Genomic DNA, 12,731 nt, shown 5'->3' on the forward strand with positions numbered 1-12,731 from the left:
TGATTTGGGATTTTCGTTAAAGAATAGTTTCTCTCTTTCTTAAATATAAAAAAAAAAAAAATAAACGTTTTTACCTCTCAGTCCCTTCTGTTGGTTTTCCCTCAGCTAAATCTGCAGGAGGGATCATAAGGAATTGTCCAGATCTTTATTTGGGAGGGATGTGTATGATTTTTAGCCAGTGTTGCCATTTAAGTGATGTAAGTACCAGTAACTGTGGCAGGAAAAAAAGCTAAAACAGCTCTAATTGCTGAATTCTTGCAATTTATTGAAAAAAGCTGAATATAAGACATTGAAGGCATTCTGACACGATCAACATAGGATTCAGGGCAAAATTATGCAGGATATATTCTGCCTATACTCTGGTAATCCTATATTGGGGTCACTATCCTGGGACTCTCATATGGCACATGGCTTGCTCTAACCCTGAGGATAGAGGCAGCCTGGGAACCAGATAATCCCACCCTACCCCAGGGCCTCCACCAAAAGGAGCCTTCCTCCCTTGTTTTGAATTTTCTGACCCTGGTTCAAACCTTGCTGGCACCTATGGGCTTTTAATATTTTGTGCCCCTGGCTGTTATACAATATTTCACCTCAAAAATATAACCTCCCCCTCACCAAAGGGTGCACCTCTCCAGTGAGAGGACCTGGCTAGGTAAGTGGAGGTGACCTACCGCCTCTGGAGCTTGGAGGAGGCCCAACCCAGCACTGCAGAGAAAGAGGGGGCAAAAATGTCTCTCCATTTTTGAGGAGACAGAACCAGTTCCTGGGCCAGCCTGAGGCCTCCTGGTCCCACTCGAAGCCCCACTGGAAGCCCGGATCCCCACTGGTGCAGGGGTTGGGGGGGAACCCCTCATCTCTCCCACTCACCCTCTGATCCTGGTCAACTGGCTTGATTTCTCTGAGCCCAGTGGGGATGACAACAGTCCCTGCCTTTCAGGGTCCTTGTGAGGCTCAACTGTCACTCATTCGGCTATCCGGGAGCTTTAAATCCCACCCTGTGCAACCCCTGGGCAGTTCTGATGTAACTGGTGTGGGCGCCACAGGGACCACAGTGGTTTGAAAATGCAGATGATTCTCACAGCAGCCTGACCTGCCGCTCTGAGGGGACAGCTCTTCCTCTGGGGATGCTGGCCAGGCTGCTGCTTTGATGAGTGAGGGTGCCACTCCCCCATGTTCTTGAAAATATGACCCCAGGGATGCCTGAGCTCCACCGTGGAGGGAAAGCACTTAGAAAAGGCTGACAAGGGTCCTGCAGATGCGCCCTGGGCTTTCCCTGTTGGCCCTGCCCGCAGCTGGATGCCTCTGAGCACCAGCCCAGCCCCAACACAGGCGGGGACCCACAAACCTGCCTTGGTGACCCCTCTGCTGGGCAGCCATCCCCATGGGGACCCAGCCTCTCCTGCCAGACGCAGGCCCTGGGCCCGGAGGGTGGGGTTTGGGGTGGGGGTAGGGCACCCTACTCTGCCACCTGTCACTGCAGAGAAGGGCTGCGGTCACCGGAGAATGAAGGAGAAGAAAGCTGGAGGCCCTGGGGTCGGGGAGATGTCTGGGGACCTGGTAGGCAGAGCGACATCTGCTTTCCTCATCCTGAGGAGAGAGGATCCACAGAAAGTTCCAGAGCCCAGAGGAAGAAAGTCCGGGGAGAGCCAGGCGTCCTGGGGTGGGGGTGGTGGAGTGGAGAGCAGGGTTTCCCGGGGATGCCTGCACCCCCGAGCCCGGCCCTGAACAGAGGCCGGAGAGCAGGTTGTCTCCGGGGGCCACATAGCGCTGGCTTGGGAGCTTCACCCAGAGTCCAGTTTCCCCAGCGGAGGCCACAGCCCTCAGCCTCCCAGGACCCCAGTGTTCAATGGGTCAATGAACAGCCGGCAGGCTTGGGGGCTAGAGTCCCCACGAGAAACTTCAGCCATGGGAAGAAGAGGCCAGAAACCCTGTTGCGGGGTTTATTCAAAAGACAGGGTCCCAGGTTCCTAGCCAGAGGGAGGGAAGGAGAGAGAAGGAGGGAAGTATGGGGAAGGGGAGCGTGGTGCAGGCGCTTCAAACCCTTATGAAGGATGCTTGCCAGTGATGAATTCTCAAGGGATGTTTTACTTTCACCTGAGAAGAGGCAAATTAGGATAGGCACTTTTCTTTGCAGTGTGTTGGGAAGTGGTAAATGCTTCTACCTAGCATCTATTCGGAGAAGGCAATGGCACCCCACCCCAGTACTCTTGCCTGGAAAATCCCATGGACGGAGAAGCCTGGTAGGCTGCAGTTTATGGGGTCGCGAAGAGTTGGACACGACTGAGCAACTTAATTTTCACTTTTCACTTTCATGCATTGGAGAAGGAAATGACAACCCACTCCAGTGTTCTTGCTTGGAGAATCCCAGGGCTGGCAGAGCCTGGTGGGGTGCTGTCTATGGGGTCGTGCAGAGTTGGACACGACTGAAGCAACTTAGCAGGAGCAGCAGCAGTTCTTCTGGGGTACCAGTATTATGGGGGGTAGAGTTTAGGTCCTCCACCTTGAGCCCCCTGGGTTTCTCCCTTAATCATCTTACCTCCATGAGGCTATGGAAACTGAAGTTCAAGTTCATTTTCAAGACTGGGAGGTCTACTGCTGATTGGCTGCCTTTGTTCTTGTTCAGTTGCTAAGTCATGTCTGACTTTATGAAGTCCTTATGATAAAAGCTGATTGCAATGCATAGCTTACCTCTCTAGATTCTTGGGGTTTTGGCCTCAATATTTCTTACTTCCCCTCCCAGCTCATCTGTGTGTTTAAGAAATTTAAAAATTTTTAATCAGAATTTGTTTTCAGAAGCATGCTTGTTCAGGACACTTAGTCCACCTTACCACCAGAGAGGGAAGTGTTCTCAGTTTTTTAATCTAGAAATTGAGGTAGTTGGACTGGAGAAGAGGGTCCTAACATTTTTGGGACAGACTTAAAAATCTGATGAAAGTTAGGGCCTGAGGACTCTCTTTCCAGGAAAATGTATGTGCATACATACAAAATGCATGCATGCTCATTCCCCTGAAGCTGTTCACAGACTCAAGGTTAAGAACTCACAAACAAGCTGCTCTCTGAAATCCCAGCCAGAATTAACACGGGCTTGCTGTGTTCTCTGTTCTGGGGAGAGAGTTTCCGTGTCTCCTCTTAATAGATCTGCAGAACAGAGACTTTCTTTTGTGAACCAGGGCTTCCAAGAACTTCAGGACCTGTCAGAACAGGGCAACAGACTCACCAGCTAAGACTCACCTGGTGTTGAAGCAGACCCCCTCTTATTCAGTCATTCATTCAAAAAACATTCACTAACCTAGTTCCAGTTATCTATTGCTGTAACAAACTACCCCAAAACTTAATGACTGAAAGTGAAAGAAACTGAAATGGTAACCTACTCCAGTATTCTCACCTGAAGAATCCCATGGACAGAGGAGATTGGGTGGCTATAGTCCATGGGGTTGCAAAGAGTGGGACACGACTGAGTGACTAGCACTTTCACTTCCACTCATGGTTCTGTTGGTGACTGGGCTCAGCTGTGTGTTTCACTTAGGACTTTTTGTGTGGTTGCAGTCACACAGTGGCTGGGGCTGGAGTCATCTTGAAGACTTAGTGTCATGTCTAACAGTTGATATTGCCAGCTAGAACCTCAGCTGGAGTTGTCAGCTGGAACCCCTGTATGTGGCCCACGTTTCCTCCTAGCAGGATGAGTTTCCCAAGGGAGAGAAAGCTGGGCAGAAGTTCTCTTACCTCTCAAGACCTATCCTTGGAAGATATTTGACACTCCTTGATGGTAGAAAAATTAAAGGATATGCAGGCATGTTTTAAAACTACTACATAACCCCTCCACATCAAGCACGGGACAAAGCACTTGGGATGGAGAGCGGTGAGTCATACAAATCCTGCCCTTATGTTGCTTGGTCTAGTGGCAGAGATAAACCCTAGTAAACAGTATTACCAGTATGTACACAATCATAAACTTTGATGGTACTATGGAGATGAGTACAGGGAGAATGAAAAATTGTATTACATATTTGTATGACCTGGACCAGAAACCCAAGGGAGAATTTCCTTAAGAGGAGACATTAAATTCCTAGCAAGTCTTTTTAAGTCTCAAAATCAGTCTTGAATCTGTCCACTCCCCTCCATTTCCACTGTTGCCAGAGCCACCAGCATCTCTCACTCAGATGGGTTCATCAGCTTTCTAACCACCTCCAACTTCTACCCCTACCTGCCACCCAGCCCCCACCCAGTTCCTTCTCATAGCAGCTAGAGTGAGTTAAAATGTTAGATGAGGTTGCATGTTCGTATGACTTTATTTATAGTTAACAAATGGCACCTTTTAAGTGCACTGTTTGATGAGTTTTGACATATGTACCCATGAAGCCATCACTACAATAAAGTTAATGAACATATCACTGTAAGAGTTTCTTCATGACCCTTTGCAATCCAAACCTCCCTCTCTCACTTCCTACCCCCTAAATCACCACTAATCTGCTTTCTGTCACTGAAGACTAGCTTGCATTTTCTAGAATTTGATGTAAATGAGATTATATAACATACTATCTTTGGTATGGTTTAATGATTTCATTCTGTTACCAATACTTACTTTTTATTGCCAAGTAGAATTCTTTCATAAGGGCTTCCCAGCTGGCACTAGTGGTAAAGAACCTCCTCTGCCAATACAGGAGATGTAAGAGATGTGGGTTTGATCCCTGGGTTGAAAAGATCCCCTAGAGGAGGGCATGGAAACCCATTCCAGTATTCTTGTCTGGAGAATCCCATAGACAGAGCAGGCTATGGTTTATAGGGTCGCACAGAATAGGACATGACTGAAGCAACTTAGCATGCATACCTGCAATCTTTTATATGGATGTAATGCAATTTGTTTTTTCATTTACTTTTTGCTGGACATTTCAATCACTTCCAGATTTTAGCTATTAAAGATAAAGCTATGGGAAGTCTTTGTGTGGATATATGCTCTCATTTCTCTTGGGTAAATAGCTGAGAATGGAATAGCTGGATCATGGACTTGGTATATGTTTAACTTTGAAAGAAATTATCTAAATATTTTTCCAAAATAATTTTACTATTTTCTATCTCCTCTCCTGAAGTGCCCGAGCTTTTCTGTTGTTCCACATCCTCTCCAACACTAAGTATGAGCAATCTTTTTTATTTTAGCCTTTCTAATTGGTGTATAGTGATATCTCACTACGGTTTTGATTTGCATTTCCTGGTGACTAAAGATGCTGTGTTTTTATCATGTGTTTATTGTCAGACTGGCGTGCTGTGATTCATGGGGTCGCAGAGAGTCGGACACGACTGAGTGACTGATCTGATCTGATCTGATTGTCAGACTCACACACACACAAGTCAAAGCCAAGGCCTGCGTGGTTTAACTTGTAAGGATACAATGAGCCACTTTCAGTTTCTACAGTTACTTATGTAGGTAGTGAGTAGAAGAGTAAGCTAAAGGCGCCAGCTCCCATGGTTCTTGCCTGACACAATAGAAAGAATGAGACTGAGACAAAAAGGGCCAGATGACTGTGTCATGAAATAGGGGAAACCCCATCACTGAGGAGCCAGTTCTAAACTCAGCTAAGAGGTTTTATATTCAGCCAACTCTTCTGATGAGGTGGGGCCTCCCAGGGAAGATTGCCTCGAGCTTCTCACAAGCCCCCGGTGCTCTCCTGTTCTCCTGAGACATTATGCCAAGACTCAGACAGGCTGTGATTCAAGCCTTTGCCTGTGGGGTTGCCGCAGCTTGCCAGGGTGAACCTGTTTCCCTAGATTTATTTACTATTCATGTTATTTTGGAAATTTTTAAACTTAAAAATTTTTATTTTTATTGAAGTATGGTTGATTTACTCATGTTCTCTTCTTTGATGAAGTGTCTGTTTAAAGTTTTTGCCCGCTTTAAAAATTGGGTTGTCTGTCTTATTGAGTTATAAAAGTCCTTTATATAATCTATATATAAATCCTCTCTTGGATTTTATGCTTTGCAAATAATTTCTCCCAGTCAGTGGCTTATCTTTACATTCTTATTAAAGTTTAAAATTTTGATTAAGTCTAGTTTACAAAAATTTTCTTGGGGTTCTTGGTGACAACATATCTAAGAAATCTTTGTCTAGCCAAAGTCACAAAGAATATCTCCTCCATTTTCTTGTAGAATCAGTAAGTTTTATAGTTACAGGTCTTATATATAGGTTTATGATACATATTGAGTTAATTTTTGTGTATAATGTGAGAAATAAGAGTGGAGGCATTCCCCCCTCCCCACAGATACCCAGCCAGTTGTGCCAGTACTGTTATTGACAGTTTCCAGCTGGGCTCCAGCAAGGGTCCTCCTGGCTGGTGAGCTATGGAGACTGAGTTGGGTTCAGAAGCAAAGGAAAGCATTCTTTGATTAAAGAATGGAGAGGTGGGAGCTCAAGCTCTAGAGTCCAGACTCTGCTGGAGAGGCAGAGCACCTGGCTGCTTTTTAGGGGTCTTGGCAGTGGGGGAGGGGGCAGGTGCCAAGTTCTCTGCTGCTTTGCACTCTCCAGATCTCAGTGCCAGGCACAGTGTCTCTGCACACGGCCCACTGCGGCGCCATCTTGAACTGAGGTGTCATGTCCAGCACTTCTGCACACGCTCCTGGAGCTGAGGTGTCAGTTCGGCCATTTTGGAAGGAATTCTGTCGGGTCTGAAGTGCTGGGCACTGCAGTTGTGTGCTGGGATAGCTCATCTGATGTGTTAGGTACAAGGCTTCTGCACACAGCACTTACAGGCAAGTAAAACTAAATTAAGCAAAAAAGAAGTTAGACCTCATAGCCTAGATTCCATTTTATTCCCCTGTCCCTCCCCAACCCCTACCGCAGTGGGCTTTGCCGGTGACAGCACCACTCCTTGAAAAGATTATCCTTTTCCTGTTAATTACCCTGGGAACTTTGTTGGAAACCCATAGCCATATATATATGGAACTACTTCTGTGCTCTCTTATATTCCATTGAGCTGTATATTTATCTTTATGCTGATGCCACACTGTCTTTTAAAAAATCTTTATTTATTCATTGGACTGCTTGGGGGCTTGGTTGCAACCCTCAGGAGTTCTTATTTGCAGCAGGTGAACTCTTAGTTGTGGCATCTGGGATCTAGTTCCCTGACCAGGGACTGAACCTCAGCCCCCTGCACTGGGACCTCAGACTCTTAGCCACTGAACCACCAAAGAAGTCCTAATACCACACTGTCTTGATCACTGTAGCTTTATACTAAATCTTGAAATCAGGCAGGGTAAGCTCTCTAATTTTATTGTTCATTTTAAAAAATGGTCATCTTAGATTCTCTGCTGCTAATGTTATGCTTCCTTCAAAAAAATTTTTGGTAGCTTTTTTCCTTTTTCTAAGTTCTGGATATATTAAATTTTTCCCTACAGTTTGTTAAAATTACTCTGTGAAGTCATCTGGGCGCAGGTCATTTTGGAAGAGTAGGGATTACTATCTGACAGTTTCCTGGAAAATCATCTGTTTCGCCTACATTTGCAAGTATATTTGCCTGAGTAAAATAATCACTTTTGACTCTATTATCTTCTTTTAGGGAGGGCTTAATTTTTTTGTGTTTCTGATTTTGGGTGTCTATACCTTTCTTTTCATTGTTTAGGTTATATAATTTATTTTTCAAAGAGTTAACCTACTCTTTAAATTTAATCATCCAAAGAACTAGCTCTTTAGTTCTATCCTTTTCCTGCTTTATTTATTGTGATGCTTTCCACTTTAATCTTTATTAATAAGCTCTTCCTGTTTTCCAGATTTTTGAACTGGATGTATAATTTATAATTATTTTTTACTTAATGGAAGAATTTACATCTATGAATTTTATTCATGGAAATGCTTCTGCTGAAAGCCATAGATTGTGATAGTTGATGTTTTCATCATTATTATGTTCTGGATGGTCTACAACTTTAGAATTCATTTCTTATGCACAAGAGCAAAAGGAGTTCAAATTTTTCCAGGTGATAGAATTTTAATCTCTTAATTTTTAGTTTCATTTATTCAGAGAATATTGTCTACACAATTTTCAATACAATATTTCTACTTTGGGGACTTTATTGAGTTTTTCTTTGTGGTATGATAAATGGTCAGTTTTGCAAATATTTCAAGGGGTTTTGAAAAGGTCTGTCTTCTTTTTCAATGAATAGAGTATAATATACATCAGTGAAAATCTACCCATCTTTAAGTTTAAAAGCTGAGAAGATATTTTTTGTGTTTCGTGGTTATATACTAGATTTTTGCTTCATGGATATTTAGGAATCATGAAGGTTTTATCTATTTTCCCTTTTATCTATTTTTCCTTACCTGTTTTCCCTTTCATTTCTCTTCTATTTATCATATGTGTAATAAGTAAATTCATTTTATTTTTAAAATTGGATGTTTCACTGAAAATAGTGAATGTTCTATGTTAAGTCAAAAGTCATATGTTGAGTGGAGTAATTTAGAGTTCTTCCTTTATAAAGAGAAAGCTTATCTATTTTAAATTTACATGATTTCCTATTCCTTTTTAAGAGTAATGGACTTGCACATGTACAAAAAAAGTGGCCTATTTAGGCAGATGTGATTGTAATGACCATACTAGGGTAACAACCTAACAATCCATCAATATATTTATAGAATGACATGCAGCTCTCAAGAAATATGGAAAAAGACCTACATATACAGACATGCAATTCTCTCAAACAGTAAGTGAAAAATGGAGTGTATGTACATGCAGGCACATATTGTAAAGACAAGAGACAAGACAAGAAAGATGGTCAAGAGGTTGTTGTTGATTGTTACTCATAAGGACAGGTAGGAGGTACATGGGACATTTTGCTTTTTACTCTAAATTTATTCTAATTCCTTGATGTTTCATGAGACCATACAAATATTGTTTTGTTATTTTTTTTTTAGTGTCTAGGCCCTCAAAAGTAGAGGATAAAGGTGTTCTGTACCTCTAGTCTATGTGTAGCATGTATGACAATACTGTGGATGAGATGTTTTCCTTTTTCCACTTGTCAAGAGGCCTTGCAATTTCTTTTCTCACACTCCCTTTCAGAAAGGTTGTGGCAAACACACCACTCCTTTTCAACTGTCCTTGGTATTCAAAAGTTATCCACCTTGATATCCTACCTAAGTGCGGGTAATGGGCAATGTTAAGACGCATCCTTACATTTTCTCCAAATAGAATTTATCTGCCATTGTCCTTTTCCCCTAAAGTTTATTTCTTGCTAAGTGAAAATGGGTAGTAATGTATACTTAATGCTAACTTGAAGCTCGTTACAAATGGTAATAATCCATGAATATTTTTTGCAAAGGTAAATCTTGGAACAAGCTAGGTAACATATTATTACTCTTGGAAGATACATCTGACTCTGATGCCCATGACTGAACATTTCTCAGAAGATTCTGCTTCCCTTTCCCTCCACCTGGGAATTGGGTGCCAGCATTCCAGGCGGAAGATGAAGTACAAGGGCAGGAGCTCTACTTTCTCCCACCCAGGCCCTGCTCCTGCTGCATCCAGTCCCCTCAGACTTACCGAGCACTGAAGTGTTTGCAGGAAGGTGTCGGTGCTCCCCAGCCAGCGATCTATGGTACAAGTCTGAAGACACATGCGCCAGAATGTCTTCTGTCTCAGGCACTGATTCCCTGGAGATGTGTGAGATGAATCGGGGCAGCACAAACCTGCTCTGCTGAGAAGTAGCCCTGACAGTTCCATCCTGGCCCTTGGAATGGGGGGCAGTCCAATGTCTAGTTTATCAGTTTCTCCTAGCTGTCCGCCTACTTCCTTTGGCTGGAAACTATCCAGGCAGCAGACTCACTGTCAGATCATTATCAGGGATGAAATCCTGGAATCTAGAAACCCTGGGCACAAAGCCCCCTTTTCCCCTAATTCTTTTAAAATTTACCATAGGAACCTGGATCTGCTTTCATCCTGCTTCCTAAGAGAATTATATTATTTTAGAGTTGTTGAGGGACTTGCAGAAACCATGCATTCAACCCCTCATTTTACAGATACAGTCACTGAAGTTCAGGGAGGGGAAGGGTCTTGCTCAGGATCAGGCAGCTGACAATAAAACATCACAGACTGAGTCTCTGCCTTGCCCTTCAGCTTGCAGGCCATCAGATACTCTTATGCCAGTGAGCACATCACAGAATTTCCCTCACAGTTTCAATTTCAAATAGTCTGTATCTCACAATAAGACAATACTGTTTTATTTGATAGAAACTTAGGCTCACTACATGTACTTCTGTGGTTAAAATCAAAGGTTTAACTCTCAAATTCCAAATCTGAAACCCTTTAGATATTGGAATCTCTTTGAGAGCCTGATGAAATTTATGAAACCTTTTCACCAGAAAATCCTACTCACATATACAAATATACTTTTGCATGCAATGTCAAGAGGCCTACAGACAACTTAAAGTGCACCAACGTCTACAAAGTATAGGTTCAGAACACTGATTTACAAGTAGAAATTTCAATATTGGTCAAGAGGATGGAAGCACCATAATAGACAAAGGTGTGCAAATATGAGGTGGCAGCACTCAAATCATAAGTACTACAATGACAAGGAATATTATATGTTCACACCTTAGAAAGATCCTTTTAACCTCTCACTACTGTGTGGTTTGAAATAGCTCAACTGGAATTCCATCACCTCCACTAGCTTTGTTCATAGTGATGCTTTCTAAGGCCCACTTGACTTCACGTTCTAGGATATCTGGCTCTAGGTGAGTGATCACACCATCGTGATTATCTTGGTCGTGAAGATCTTTTTTGTACAGTTCTTCTGTGTATTCCTGCCACCTCTTCTTAATATCTACTGCTTCTGTTAGGTCCATACCATTTCTGTCCTTTATCGAGCCCATCTTTGCATGAAATGTTCCTTTGGTATCTCTAATTTTCTTGAAGAGATCTCAGCAGTGGCCACAGGACTGGAAAAGGTCAGTTTTCAGTCCAATCCCAAAGAAAGGCAATGCCAAAGAATGCTCAAACTACCGCACAATTGCACTCATCTCACACGCTAGTAAAGTAATGCTCAAAATTCTCCAAGCCAGGCTTCAGCAATATGTGAACCGTGAACTTCCTGATGTTCAAGCTGGGTTTAGAAAAGGCAGAGGAACCAGAGATCAAATTGCCAACATCCGCTGGATCATGGAAAAAGCAAGAGAGTTCCAGAAAAACATCTATTTCTGCTTTATTGACTATGCCAAAGCCTTTGACTGTGTGGATCACAATAAACTGTGGAAAATTCTGAAAGAGATGGGAATACCAGACCACCTGACCTGCCTCTTGAGAAACCTGTATGCAGGTCAGGAAGCAACAGTTAGAACTGGACATGGAACAACAGACTGGTTCCAAATAGGAAAAGGAGTATGCTAAGGCTGTATATTGTCACCCTGCTTATTTAACTTCTATGCAGAGTACATCATGAGAAATGCTGGACTGGAAGAAGCACAAGCTGGAATCAAGATTTCTGGGAGAAATATCAATAACTTCAGATATGCAGGTGACACCACCCTTATGGCAGAAAGTGAAGAAGAACTAAAAAGCTTCTTGATGAAAGTGAAAGTGGAGAGTGAAAAAGTTGGCTTAAAGCTCAACATTCAGAAAATGAAGATCATGGCATCCGGTCCCACCACTTCATGGGAAATAGATGGGGAAACAGTGAAAACAGTGTCAGACTTTATTTTTCTGGGCTCCAAAATCACTGCAGATGGTGACTGCAGCCATGAAATTAAAAGACGCTTACTCCTTGGATGGAAAGTTATGACCAACATAGATAGCATATTGAAAAGCAGAGACATTACTTTGCCAACAAAGGCTCATCTAGTCAAGGCTATGGTTTTTCCAGTGGTCATGTATGGATGTGAGATTTGGACTGTGAAGAAAGCTGAGTGCCGAAGAATTGATGCTTTTGAACTGTGGTGTTGGAGAAGACTCTTGAGAGTCCCTTGGACTGCAAGGAGATCCAACCAGTCCATTCTGAAGGAGATCAGCCCTGGGATTTCTTTGGAAGGAATGATGCTAAAGCTGAAACTCCAGTACTTTGGCCACCTCATGCGAAGAGTAGACTCATTGGAAAAGACTCTGATGCTGGGAGGGATTGGGGGCAGGAGGAGAAGGGGACGACAGAGGATAGATGGCATCACTGACTCGATGGATGTGAGTCTGAGTGAACTCCAGGAGTTGGTGATGGACAGGGAGGCCTGGCGTGCTGCGATTCATGGGGTTGCAAAGAGTTGGACACGACTGAGTGACTGAACTGAACTGAACTTAACTGTGTGGTTAGTTAATATCAGTAAACCAATTTTGTCCATGAGGAAACAGAGGATCAAAAATTTCAGGGACCATTCCACTTTGCTGAAAAATGGCAGAGTCAGAATTAAAACAGATCTTCTCTCTAGCACTGTCTCAGCTACACTACTTGCAGATTTGTCTCAGGATCATTCTTGAACAACTAAAGGCAAGAGTTCTTTTTTTTAAAGATGTGGATCTTTTTAGGGTTTTGCAAAAATATCCTTAGACAGCAATATGAGTTAGAGGCTTACTAACCTCTTACAAAACCAAAGGAGTATAAGCCTGTAGCTACCCTCTGAGCTTTTTCTAAGATCCCAGAGAAGTTCCCAGAATAGACTGGTTGTGACTCGGGATGAGCTCTTATAACCACCAGGGCAGATTCCACAGAGGTGGTTGACATGAAGCCTTCCTACAGCTGTATTTCTCCAAGAGCTAGCCTAAGCAAT

At 43.1% G+C, this 12,731-nt stretch overlaps 1 long non-coding RNA gene across 1 annotated transcript; it reads right to left on the reverse strand.

The window, feature by feature from the left end:
- Nucleotides 1-244: 244 nt before the first annotated feature.
- Nucleotides 245-10,978, reverse strand: LOC133256203 (uncharacterized). The gene is made up of 2 exons (XR_009739123.1): nucleotides 9,523-10,978; nucleotides 245-6,752 (listed from the first exon to the last, which is right to left on the reverse strand). It is a non-coding gene; the product is annotated as an uncharacterized LOC133256203 (long non-coding RNA).
- Nucleotides 10,979-12,731: the final 1,753 nt, after the last annotated feature.

This window comes from Bos javanicus, chromosome 10 (assembly GCF_032452875.1).
Source record: "Bos javanicus breed banteng chromosome 10, ARS-OSU_banteng_1.0, whole genome shotgun sequence".
Taxonomy (NCBI): Eukaryota; Metazoa; Chordata; class Mammalia; order Artiodactyla; family Bovidae; genus Bos; species Bos javanicus.